Consider the following 13,863-nt stretch of genomic DNA (forward strand, 5'->3'; position numbering starts at 1 on the left):
GCCATTTTCAAATAAACTGTATTTGGGAGTTGAATATTGTTGTCTTTGATGCTTTCATATTTATAGGGCCTTTGTCATTTGCTTCTGTCATCATTGGGGGCAGAGTATGATCCACATTCAGCTTGACCTGGAGCCCAATTCAGAACAGAATCTTTTCCTCCCAGCTGACAAGATTAGGAGTGTATAACAACACACACCTTTAAGTAATTTGGTGTTAAAAGACTATCTGTATTTATTCTCACAGTTGCATACTTTGTGCTGGTTTTTATTGATTGTGTACATTGCTTGGTGAATGTTGAGAATTTGCCAGTAAATTGTTCTACCCAGTCCACTGAAAGATAACTCAGGAAACCAGCATAATGAAATAAGAAGGTCATTACAAGACATGAATAAGAAAACAGAAATACTGAAGCAAAATCAGGCTGAATTCCTAGCTCTGAAGAATACAGTCAGTGAATAAAAAGTTCTGTGGAAAGTCTCACTAGTAGAATAAATGAAGGAGAGAACACTAGACCAGGTGGCACACCTAACACACTACAAAAAACAGACGAGCTAATAGCAAGGTATGGATGGGGATTTCAAGATATCCAGGACACTACGTAAAGATCAAATATAAGAATTCAGGGCATAATAGAAGGAGAAGAATTTCAATCCAGAGGTTTATTATATGTTTTCAACAGAAAATTTCCCCCCAAATTGGGAAAGAAATGACAATGCAGTTAGAATAAGCTTTTACACCAAACAGACAAAACCTGGAAATCACCACTCCTCGCCATGTTATAATTAAACTACTAAACATACAAACTAAAGAAAATATACTGAAAGCAGGTGAGAGAAAAAGCAAATTGTCTACAATGGCAATCCCATCAGAATAACTGCAGACTACTCAACACAAACTTTAAAAGCCAGAAGAGCATGGCACAATGTATTTCAAGTTCTGAAAGATAACAACTGTTAACCAAGATTACTTTATCCTGCAAAGCTATCTATCCAAACTGATGGAGGAATAAGGACATTATATAACAAAAACAGGCTAAAGGAAATTATGACAACTAAACCAGGTCTACTGAAAATACTTGAAGGAATTCTTAATGCAGAAGAAAAAACAAAACAGGCAGGAGGAAATAGGAAAAATTGAACCACACTCAAATAACAGTTAAAACAAATGAGTAAAGGGAAAACAGGAAACACTACAAAATAAGAAGCATGGCAAGAATAAATGTATAACTTTCAATAATAGCTCTTAGTATCAGTGGCCTCAATGCACCAACCAAAAGACAAAGGCTTTCAGACTGGATTAAAAGGCAGCATCCTGCCATTTGTTGCATGCAGGAAACTCATCTCTCAATAAAACAATAGGTACTGTCTTAGGGTGAAAGAATGGAAAGCAGCATTTCAAGCTTATGTGCCTAGAAAACAAGCAGGGCTTGCTATACTAATATCTGACAGGATATATTTCAAACAAACATTAGTAAGGAAAGATAAAAAAAAAAAATTCATTTTATACTGATTAAAGGAACACTCTTTCAGGAGAACATTACAATCCTAAACATATATGCACCTAACATGGGGGATCCCAGTTTCATCAAACAAACACTAATAGACTTAATATCACAGATAACATCAAACACAACTGTAGTGGGTGACTTCAGTACCCCACTCTCATCTATTGACAGGTCATCCCAGCAACAAATAAACAGAGAGACATCTGAATTAAATAATGCCATGGAACAAATGGACCTAACAGATATCTACAGAACATTCCATCCAAATGCCGCAGAATATACATTTTTTTCTCAGCAGCACATATAACGTTCTCTAAAATACACCACATATTACGACACAAAGCCAATAACAAATACAGGAAAATTAAAATAATCCCTTGTACTCTATCTGATCACATTGGGATTAAACAGCAAATCGGCAACAAGAAAAGTTACAGAGCATACAGAAATTTATGGAGACTACACAGTACACTTTTGAATGATCAATGGGTCATTGAAAATATCAATAAGGAAATCAATAAATTCATAGAATCAAATGATAATGATAATACATCATACTAAAACATTTTAGATACAATGAAGGATGTCTAAGAGAGAAATTTATAGCTTTAAGTGTCTATATTAAGAAATTAGAGGACTGGGTGTGGTGGCGCACACCTTTAATGCCAGTACTTGGAAGGCATAGGTAGGAGGATCACCATGAGTTTGAGGCCATCCTGAGACTACATAGTGAATTCCAGGTCAGCCTGAGCTAGAGTGAAATCTTACCTAAAAAAAAAAAAAAAAAAAAAAAAAAAAAAAATTAGATTTCACAAGAAAACAATTTAATGCTTTACCTTAAGGCCTTGAGAAAAGAAGAACAAGGCAAACCAAAAATCAAAAATAAGTAGATGAGAAGAAATATTAAAGATTAGGGCAAAAATTAATGAAGTAGAAATAAAAAATCCAAAGGGTCAACAAAAAGAGGAGTTGGGGTTGGAGAGGTGGGTTAGCGGTTAAGTGCTTGCCTGTGAAGCCTAAGGACTCTGGTTCGAGGCTTGATTCCCCAGGACCCACGTTAGCCAGATGCACAAGGGGGCACATGCATCTGGAGTTCGTTTGCTGTGGCTTGAAGTCCTGGCACGCCCATTCTCTCTCCCTCTCTGTCTGCCTCTCTCTCTCTCTGTCACTTTCAAATAAAAAAATAAATGAATAAAATGAACAAAAAAAAATTAGAAAAAAAAAAGAGTTGGTTCTTTGAAAGGATAAACAAGGTTGATGAACGCTTAGCAAATCTGACCTGAAGAAAGAGGGATGAGAAAAAAAAAATAGGATTAAAGATGATAAAGGCGTGATTACAGCAGATACCAAAGAAATTCAGAAAATTATAAGGACATACTTTAAGAATATATATGCCTCTAAGTTTGAAAATCTGAAAGAAATGGATGATTTCCTTGATTCATATGACCTACCTAAATTAAATCAATATGAAATAGATCTATAAACAAGTATGGAGTTCCAAGCAGTTATAAAATTTTTCCCATCTAAAAACCATACATGCCCACATGGATTCACTGGTGAATTTTTCCAGACCTTCATGGAAGAACTAACACCACTGCTTCTGAAGCGTTTCCATAAAATAGAAAAGGAATTCTACCAAACTCCTTCTATAAAGCCAGCACCACCCTCATACCAAAACTAGACAAAAGAAGGACAAAAAAGGAAAATTACAGACCAATCTCCCTCATGAACATTTATACAAAAATTCTGAATAAAATATTGACAAACAGAATACAAGAATATATCAAAAAGATTATTCACTTTGACCAAGTTGGCTTTATCTCAGGGATGCAGGGATAGTTCAACATATGGTAATCGATAAATATAATACATCATATAAATGGTCTGCTGGACAAAAATTTCATGATTATCTCAATAGATGCAGAAAAGTCATTCAACAAAATCCAGCATCCTTTCATGCAACTGCAAATAGAAGGAACATATCTTAACAAAATAAAAGCTACTTATGACAAAGCTACAACCTACATAATACTAAATGGACAAAATCTGAAGGTTTTCCACTCAATTCAGGAGCAAAATAAGGATGTCCACTCTCCCCACTTTTATTTAATATAGTACCAAAAGTCTTAGCTATATCAATAAAGCAAGAGACACTCATAAAATGATACAAATAGGATGGGAAGATATCCAATTATCATTATTTGCAGATGATATAATTCTATTCATGAAGGATATTAAAGATTCTTCCAGCAAACTGTAAGAGCTGATAAACACTTTTAGCTACACAGTAGGATACAATATAAATACACAGAAATCAGTAGCTTTCCTATGTACTAACAACAAACATGTGGAGGATGAAATCAGGAAATCTCTCCCATTCACAATTGCCTCAAAAAAAATAAATAAATAAAAATAAGAAGGTAGGGTCTGGGCTGGAGAGATGGCTTAGCAGTTAAGCGCTTGCCTGTGAAACCTAAGGACCCTGGTTCGAGGCTCGGTTCCCCAGGTCCCACGTTAGCCAGATGCACAAGGGGGCACACACGTTTGGAGTTTGTCTGCAGTGGCTGGAAGCCCTGGTGCGCCCATTCTCTCTCTCTCCCTCTATCTGTCTTTCTCTCTGTGTCTGTCACTCTCAAATAAATAAATAAAAAATTAAAAAAAAAAAAGAAGGTAGGGTCTTATTCTCGCTCAGGCTGACCTGCAAATCACTCTGTAATCCCAGGGTGGCCTCAACCTCATGGCAATCTTCCTACCTCTGCCTACCAAGTGCTGGGATTAAAGGCATGCACCACCACGCCTGGCAATCTACAATGAGAAATTTAAAATACTCAAGTGAGAAGACACAAGGATATGGAAAAACATTTGATGTTCTTAGATTGGATGAATCAATATTGTGAAAATGTGAATTTTATCAAAAGCAATCTATACATTTAATGCAATCCCCATTAAAATCCTAATCTCATTCTTCACAGAAATAGGAAAAATATCATAAAATTCATTTGGAAGCACAAAAATCCTCGAATGGCCAAAATGTTTTTGAGCAACAAAAATTAGGCTAGTGGTATCACCATATGTGATTTTAAGCTATATTACAAAACCATAGTAAGAAAAACAGCACAGTATTGGCACAAAGACAAACATGTAGATCAGTGGAACAGAATAGAGGACCCAGATATTAATGCAAGCAGCTACAGCCATCTGATTTGTCTGTATTTTCTCCACAACTGTTGAGGACCTTTCTACCATGACCAGAAAAACAAGCTCTACTCTTTAATAAAGACACTAAATGCAACATGATAATGTCATATTTTAATTACCTTATCTAATCCTAATTACTTCCTCAAATGAGGATTAAGTTTCAAATAAATGAAACCTGGGGAAGGTGATCCCAGGCTTGCAGCAATGTAGGAAACAGTAGATGAAAGTAGGTTTATTTCCTTTTAATTGATCATATTTTCTATCTAGTTTTCAAAGTCTGTTTGTTGGATCACTCTCTGCTCTTTAATTTTTTTAGTTTGTTGTTTATCGTGGCCTTAAGTAACATGTTATCATATTAACACTTCTAAAATGAGCTCTTCAGTATCCACTATGATTTATTAACTTCTCAATAAGTTTTAACATCTACAGTAAATTACCCTCATTCCCTCAAACTTTAATGTGTAGAATTGAATCCTTTGTTTTAAGATTTAGACCTTCCATTACTTTTAAAGTTTTTTGCAGTCACAAGTACCCCACTCCAAATTAAAAATTATGTGATGCTGCAACAAGATTTTATATTATTCAACTGACAATTAAAAAAAAAAAACTAGCAAAATCACTCATAATTTTTTTCTTAGCCAAATTGCATCCAGCTTTAATTAAAGACACTTTTCATAAATAATCACAGTATTTCAGGCAGGACATGGGCAAATCATCATTAGCAGAACACAAGTTCTTTTTTTTTTTTTTTTTTTTTTTGAGGTAGGGTGTTTCACTCTAGCCCAAGCTGATCTAGATCTTTTCCATGGAGCCTCAGGGTGGCCTCAAACTCATGATTATCCTCCTACCTCTGTCTCTCAAGTGCTGGGATTAAAGGTGTGCTCCAGTATGGCTGGTTTCACAGGTTCTTTTAAACTCCCTCTTGGATGGACTGTCAGAATCAGAAAGCCACTATAAAAGAAAACAATAAATCCCATGAACTTTTCACCTGATGTTCTGAACAGGGGAAGTGTAGAGTGAGGGTTAACATTTCACATTAAACATAATGTTTAATAAATTTTTCCAATCTATCCTGCCTTTCAAGAAATGAAATGAGAGCTGGAGAGATGGATTAGTAGTTAAGGCACTTACCTGAGAATCTAAGGACTCATGTTCAATTCCCCAGGATCCACATAAACCTGATGCACAAGGGAGCATATCCATCTTGAGTTTGTAGTGGCTGGGGACCCTGGAACTCCCATACATTCTATCTTGCCTCCTTTCTCTCTCAATTAAATAAATATTTTAAAAATAAATGAAATGAAAATGACAGAGTTATCTGTTTGAAAATTAACTTTCAGTAAAAGAACCACTGCTCTTTTGAGGAACATCATCTCAGTGATGTCCCTGCAAAGTCCAGATCATCTGACATACTGGAAATACCAATTTTAAAGGGTCAGGACTCAATAACCCTCTAGTTTTAAGGATGGTAAACCTACATTGATAAAAGGAAAGAACATAAAACAATTTGGAGTTTTCTCATGCCACAAGGTATTTGTGCCAAGGTGGCTATTTCATCAATACCAGGGAATCCCTCTTTTCAGGAACCAAAAGAAATCTTTTAAAATTAGTAGGTAAAGGTATTTTCCTGATTACTATAGCTTAGGACATATTCTGTTAATGACAATGTCCCTACCCCACAAGATAAGTGTTCTTTCTGTCTGCTAAACATAACTTAAAATAAATTAAGATTCTTCAATTTCATAAAACTTGATTTAAAAGAAAATACTATTTAAAACTATATAGTAATCAGAAGTACACAGTTACAAAATGCACACACTTTACTGAGCATGTCTTCTGCTTGCTGTGCCTGGTCTGTGTTGGTATCTCCGTTCTGAACAGTTACTCTCATCCTTGGTAGCATCAGCTTTCCATCTTTTCCTTTGGGTACCTTCTCTCCTTTCTTTGAAGGGGACTTTTTAAAAAATATTTATTTATTTGACAGTGACAGAGCGGAAGAGGGGGAGAGAGAGAGAGAGAGAGAGAGAGAGAGAGAGAGAGAGAGAAAAATATGGGTGCGCCAGGGCCTCCAGACCCTGCAAATGAATTCCAGATACATGTGTCCTCTTGTGAATCTGGCTAACATGGGTCCTGGAGAATCGAGACTCAAACTGGGGTCCTTAGGCTTCACAGGCAAGCGCTTAACTGCTAACCTATCTCTCCAGCCCACCTTTTTAAACTTGGGAGGTGCAGGTTTGCACAACCCTGGGGTTTGCCTCCACCTTGCCTTTACCTCCTTTAGTGTTCCTGCCAGCCTCTCTGTTGTTCTTGTTTTGGGCCAGGGCAGTGTTGAGGATGTGGGGCATATAGGTGCTGAATTGGAGTCAGAGCTTCTTTTGCACACTGCTTGAGCCCTGTGGCTTTATACGTTTTGCAGCAACTGGAGCCTCTGACTGGTTAGAATCTGATTTCTAGCTGTGGTCACATGGGTGGGGTTCAAACTCAACTCCTCTAGAGGGAATGAGGGAGCAAGGCGGGGTGGAAAGAAACTTGGGATTATGTAATTCTTAATATACTCCAATCTCCTATATCCTGAGAGATTGTCTAAAAAGTAGATATTTCACTGATAGCATTAATAATGATTATTATAAATTTTACAAGAATAAAAAAATGATTATGAGTTTAAACCTAGATATTTTAATAAGTTTTTCTTATTTGTATATGTGTGCAAACTTGGGTATGCCAGGGTATCTTGCTCCTGTAAGCAAATGCCTGTGTACCTTTATCTCTGGAATTGAACCTGGGTCAGCAAGCTTTGCAAGTGCCTTTAACTGCTGAGCTACCTTCCTGGCCCCAGTATATTTTTTAATACATTTTTTTTTGAGGTAGGGTCTTATTCTAGACAAGGTGGACCTAGAATTCACTATGTAGCCTCAGGGTGGCCTCAAACTCATGATGATCCTCCTACCTCTGCCTCCCGTGCCACCATGCCTAGCTTTTTTTTTTTTTTTTTTTTTTTTTTTTTTAATTTTAACCTCTCTTTTCTGCATGGCTGAGTTAAAAAATCAACTATTTGGTAAGGTTTTGAAATCCATAAAATAAATAATAGAAGATAATTTAAAATATTTCACTGTTTTGGTTTAAATTCCATCTTTTAGAATAACATTTCAATATGTGATTCCTAGAGACTTCTCTTAACTGTGCTATTCATTGGCGACTTTTTGTCATCTTCCAAGAGTACAACCAGGTAAATCTTTTGTGGTGGCAATTAGTAAACTGTACTTCTTTGATTTCCCCACAGCTAAGGTTTTAAACTGGAGCAACCTAAAATGTGCAACAGTTTCAGTCAGGATTATATATATAAATTCTTGGATTCGTGGCCCCTCTTCACAAATAGTGGTAATTTTACAAGAAAGTAAACCAATTTCATGCATACTTGCTTCATTGGGGTTCATTTATTTTATTTTATTTTGTTTTATTTTTTAAAACAACACTATGGGGCTGGAGAGATTGCTTAGTGGTTAAGCGCTTGCCTGTGAAGCCTAAGGACCCCGGGTTGAGGCTCAATTCTCTAGGACCCACGTTAGCCAAGGGGGCACACGCATCTGGAGTTCGTCTGCAGTGGTGGGAGGCCCTGGCGTGCCCATTCTCTCTTTCTCTGTCTCTATATGCCTCTTTCTCTCTGTCTGTCACTCTCAAATAAACAAACAAAAATAATTAAAAAGAAAAAAAAGCATGTACCACCACACCTGGCAAGGCATCAGAAAACAAACAAACAAAAAAAAAAAACACTATAGGAGAAAAGACATTTCTGTAATTAAATAATCAATTTAATTAATGTTAAATTAAATTTATTATTGTCTTTATATTACTGGCTACAGACATAGTATTTATGATATTTAATGGATTAATGTTGATTAATGCATTCAGTTTTTATTGTACTTTTTATAAAAGTCACTAAACATTAAATGTGCATACATGTGGATGAATGCCATTTTAACATACTATCATCTCTTTGCTAACTCATTTGACATAACTTGTCATTATATTTAAATATGAAAACACTACTAACTACATTTTATAAATAGCAGTTTTAACATTATTATATGTTGAAATATGATGATTGCAGGCTATTCAGATTTAGAGGGAATCACCTTTCCCTGGGACACTGGGGAGGCCTTTGTTAAGCCTTATTAAAGAACTATTCAACACTGGTGAAATCATGAATGTGAATTGTAAATCTTTGTTGTAAACAGTTTTCTGATGTCATTTTCTTCCTATCAATAAACTATCCTGTCATTGGCTGCTTGGACTCTTTCATGAGACTTACTAGGTCATTCCCTGGGGCACTGGCTGCCTTGAGCAAAGCACTGTCAGTTCTTCAGCCAGTAGGCTACTTATGACACCTTCAATGTTTTCAAGTCTCCACAGATGCCTGGTGGAAGCTTCCTGACATTCTCAGCTGTTTTCTTGCTAAAATGCAGCTCTGACTTTTGAATTCACTGCCCCAGTCATGACTGCTTTCAAGCACATTTTCCTGTTTTTTTTTTTTTTTTTTTTTTTTTTTTGCCATCATTGCCTTGGTGAACTCTCCATGAGACTACAGACTTTTCTGCCCAGCCCAATGCAGGAGCACCTCCCTTGTTTATCCAGCCGAAGGTTTATGATTGCTCAAACAGCATCCTTCATTTGCATGGGTACTGCTATTATTCTTGTAAGCTCAAATTGTCATTCACAGAGCGATTCTACCAAGATTGGTGCAAACACAGCCCTCATTTCCATGGAGGTCTGCAGTGATTGGTGTAAACACAGTCGTGTATTTGCATGAAAGTCAGCCATGATTAGTGCAAATTCAGCTTTTTCTTTCAATTTTTTTTTTATTCTTATTTATTTGAGAGCAACAGACAGAGAGAGAAACAGGCAGAGAGAATGGACACTCCAGGGCTTCCAGCCACTGCAAACGAATTCCAGATGCATGAGCCCCCTTGTACATCTGGCTAACATGGGTCCTGGGGAATTGAGCCTGGAACCAGGATCCTTAGGCTTCACAGGCAAGCGCTTAACTGCTAAGCCATCTCTCCAGCCCAAATTCAGCTTTTCTTGCTAAGTAGCCTGGCTGTTTAGGTCACATCACACTCTGTTTGTCCTTTGGTGTTGTAACATCAGGGCAAATAACATGATTCTCTCAATACCTTTTAACCTTACTTTTGATTATCATTATAAGTAGAGGGAACAGAGCTCCTAATAGGAATAATGAAGAGAAGTGCAATGTTCAGACAGTGGTGGCAGAGCCAGCAGTGTCATCTGTGTCCATAGTGATGGGAGAGGAGTTGCAGCTTTGCAAAGAGCAGCAGAGAGAAGAGGTCAAAGACTTGCAGATGAGACTTTGTGAGTTCTTCTTACTGAAAGAAATCAGGTAGCTGCAAAGACACAATAGCCAAGGGTCCTAGTATCTTAGGCCTGTGAACTGTAACACTATCTGCTGGCCAGGGTTGAAGATCCAGCACCCTAGGTTCATCAGGTGTCATACTGTAGGGTTAAGGATGCCAGCAACTGAAGCATTTATGAGAACTTGAACACACAAGATACCACTTACTATTATTTTCTATAGTGTGGTACTGCAGCTAGAAGCTGATGATCTCAAAAGCTGACAAATTCTGGGCATGCGGTTGCTTATACCCAGAACAATACAAAGAAGAGCCATGAGGCTTTGGTTTCTAAAGTATGATTTGGTGTTAAAAGCCCCAGAACTTGGGAGGTAGAGTTAAGAAAATCACTGTGAGTTTAAGGCCACCCTGAGAATACATAATGAATTCCAGGTCAGTTTAGGCTAGAGTGAGAGGGGTACCTTAAAAAAACTGTGTCTGTTGGAGGCTTTGCCTAAGCTTTCTAGCCCTGTAAGAGCTTCTCCTTGTCAGGGCATAATTACTATCCAGATGCAGCAAAGGGAGCCCAGTTATCTGACTGCTAATTATCACACAAGGGCCAGTCACTTACTAGGATCATAACTTTCCTTATGTAAAGCTTTACTAGACTTGTTCACTTCACCAAGATCAAATGTTAATTCATAAAATAAAACCCATTGCTCAAATTAACTGAAAATTATCCAGTAAAAATAAAACATTAGGTAATAACTTCAGTATACCAATATTATATATATATAATATAATATATATAATATATCATATAGTTTCATTTTCATTTATTCTGTGCTTGCTGTCAAAATCCTTTTAAGTAGAACAATTTAAAAGACACACATATACAAGTGACTTTAAAGCTTAGTGTTGGGCTGGGGAAGTGGCTTATTGGTTAAGGAACTTGTTTGCGAAACCAAAGGACCCCAGTTTGATTTTCCAGGACCATATATAGCCAGATGCATAAGGTGGTACATGTGTCTGGAGTTCATTTGTAGTGGCTGGAGGCCCTGGTGCACCCATTCTCTCTCTCTCTCACACACACACAAATAAAATAAATCTCTTATTAAAGAGTTAATGTTAAAAGTTAAGAAATAATATAACATGCGGTTTATTATTTAAACCCTTAATATACTAGACATAATTTGAGGGAAAAACTCAAGATTTTATTGCAAATAACTTTCTGCATGCTAAGTTATTTTTAAAAATGTTTAAATGAACCCATTGAGAATCACCCAAGCGTTTTCTTTTTATTTATTGTTTATTTTATTTTATTTTATTTTTGTAATGGGATCTTGCTCTAGCCCAAGCTGACCTGGAATTCACTCTTTATTTTCAGGGTGACCTCAAACTGATGGGGATCATCCTACTTGGCCTTCTGAGTACTAGGAATAAAGGCATGCACCATCACAGCTGGCCACCCAAACTTTTACTAATTAATATGATGATAGAATTCTACATGGCATATTTTTCAGATTATTTCCTGACAATGGGCAGGTTGAAATTTAGTCATCAAAAGAATAGATTCACTGGGCTTCTATACTCTATAATTTAAAAGATTATTCAACAAATAAAGAGAACATGAGATATAGATGGTGAATGTATAACAGCATCAACAGAAATAAGAAATATGTTTGTTGATTGTATGTTTGTGTATCTGTTTTTTATCTTGGTCTGTTCCCATGATATACCTGGAAAGAGAGCAATAGTGATGCTCCTGGCACACTTTTATTAGTCACAAGTATGTGGATGCCAGTGGCATCCATGCAATATAATTTGTTGTGGCAAGTTGTAAATAAGAGAAAAATAAAGAAAAAAGTCCTTTCGGCTGTTTTACCACCTTGATGAGTAGCCAACCCCCCCCCTTTTTTCTCAGAAAATTACTAGTACTAGGAACATGATTATAAAGATATTGAGAAATCAAACTTAATAAAACTATTTGTAAAAAAGATACTGTTTCAAAAATATGCAAAGAATCCTTAAAGTAAAACATTTTTTAAAAATCTAATTTAAAAGTGAACAATCTGCTTGAATGGATATCTCATTAAAGAGGACATCAGGATGGAATGAAAATAGCATGACTTCATAGTTTATTATTAACATAGCAATGAATCTCCCTACCATACCTACCAATCTCAGTGCTGCAGAGCAAGGACAGCAGGAACCCTCATTTGATGCTGGTATGAAAGGTTACAGCTGATGGCTGGGGAGACAGCTCAATGGTAAGAGTGCTTGCTGCACAGGCACGAGGACCTCAGTTTGATGTCCAGAACCTATGTAAGAAGCTGAGCATGGCTAAACATGCCTGAAACCCAAGCACTAAGGGAGGTAGAGCAAGGACAAATGTGGGCTCCCTGGTCAACCAGTCTAGCTAAAACGTGCTGAGCTCTGAGTTCAGTGATAGACTCTGTTCCAAGGACTTAACAGAAAAGAATTATACACTAAGACACCCAACAACGTCCTCTGGTCTGTGCACATGGGAGCACTGCCTCTCTTTCTTTCTCTTTCTCCGTCTCCTCTCTCTTTTTCTGTCTCTCTCTCTCTCCTTCTCTATAACACACACACACACACACACACACACACACACACACAGCTACTTTTAAAGACTGTGGACATTTCTTACAGAACTAAAACTGTTCTTATGTAATTCAACCAAAACTGTCTTTGGTAGGTACCCAGAGGAGGCTGAAAACTCATGTTCACGTGAAAACTTGAATGTGAACTTTTTACTTTTTTTTTTTTTTACAATTACCAGAACATACAAGCAACCATGATGTCCTTCTGTATGAGTGTAGAGATACTTTTACACACTGATAATGGAGTATTAAGTCACCAAAAGAAATGAAATAATAAGCCATGAACATACACAGAGGAACTTAAATTCACATTACTGAATAAAAGTAGCCAGATAACCGGGATAAAGATACATACTATATAATTCTGACTTTGTGATCATCTAGAAAACACACAAAGCCATGGTGTTTATGACAAGAGTAGTTGTATGGGTTACTGGGTTGGGAAAGAACCACTTATAGAACACATGATAGGACAGTAAATCTATTCTACATACTGTAATTGAAAATATATGTCATCATGTATTTGTAAGTGCCTAGTATGTATAATGCCAGGAGTTTGTATAAACCATGGGTTTTCATAATGATACACCAAGTTCTGGTTCATTAATGGTAATGAATGAGCCATCTGGTACAGGATATTATACAAGAATAGTCTGTGTGCGAGGGGACAGTGACGTATGAGAACTCCATACTACTGCCCAACTTCTTCCTCAATTTAAAACTATTCTAAGTGGAGAGAGAGACATCAATTCTAGGGAAATCAGGAAAATAATTAATCCAGGATACATCCAGAGAATCTTGAACAAAAAAAGTAAACTGGTTGGATGGAGACATGTGGAAATATGAATTACTCAATTTCAATCCTGACAGAATGTAGATCCTTTCAAATTTAAAAATATGTTCATCTTAGAAAAAGATATATTTTATGAAGACATTGCCATACATAAGCATGCACACACATGTATATACATGCATGCACAGTTGAAAGAAAACACTCATTACAGAATCATATTCTTAATATATCAAATGCATTCTATATTCTATTTCACTTAACATTGTTTAAAAATATGAGGGGCATAGCCGGGCGTGGTGGTGCACGCCTTTAATCCCAGCACTCGGGAGGCAGAAGTAGGAGGATTGCCTTGAGTTCGAGGCCACCCTGAGAATTCCAGGTCAGCCTGGGCTACAGTG

The sequence above is a fragment of the Jaculus jaculus genome, chromosome 11, assembly GCF_020740685.1.
Source record: "Jaculus jaculus isolate mJacJac1 chromosome 11, mJacJac1.mat.Y.cur, whole genome shotgun sequence".
In the NCBI taxonomy this organism is placed as follows: domain Eukaryota; kingdom Metazoa; phylum Chordata; class Mammalia; order Rodentia; family Dipodidae; genus Jaculus; species Jaculus jaculus.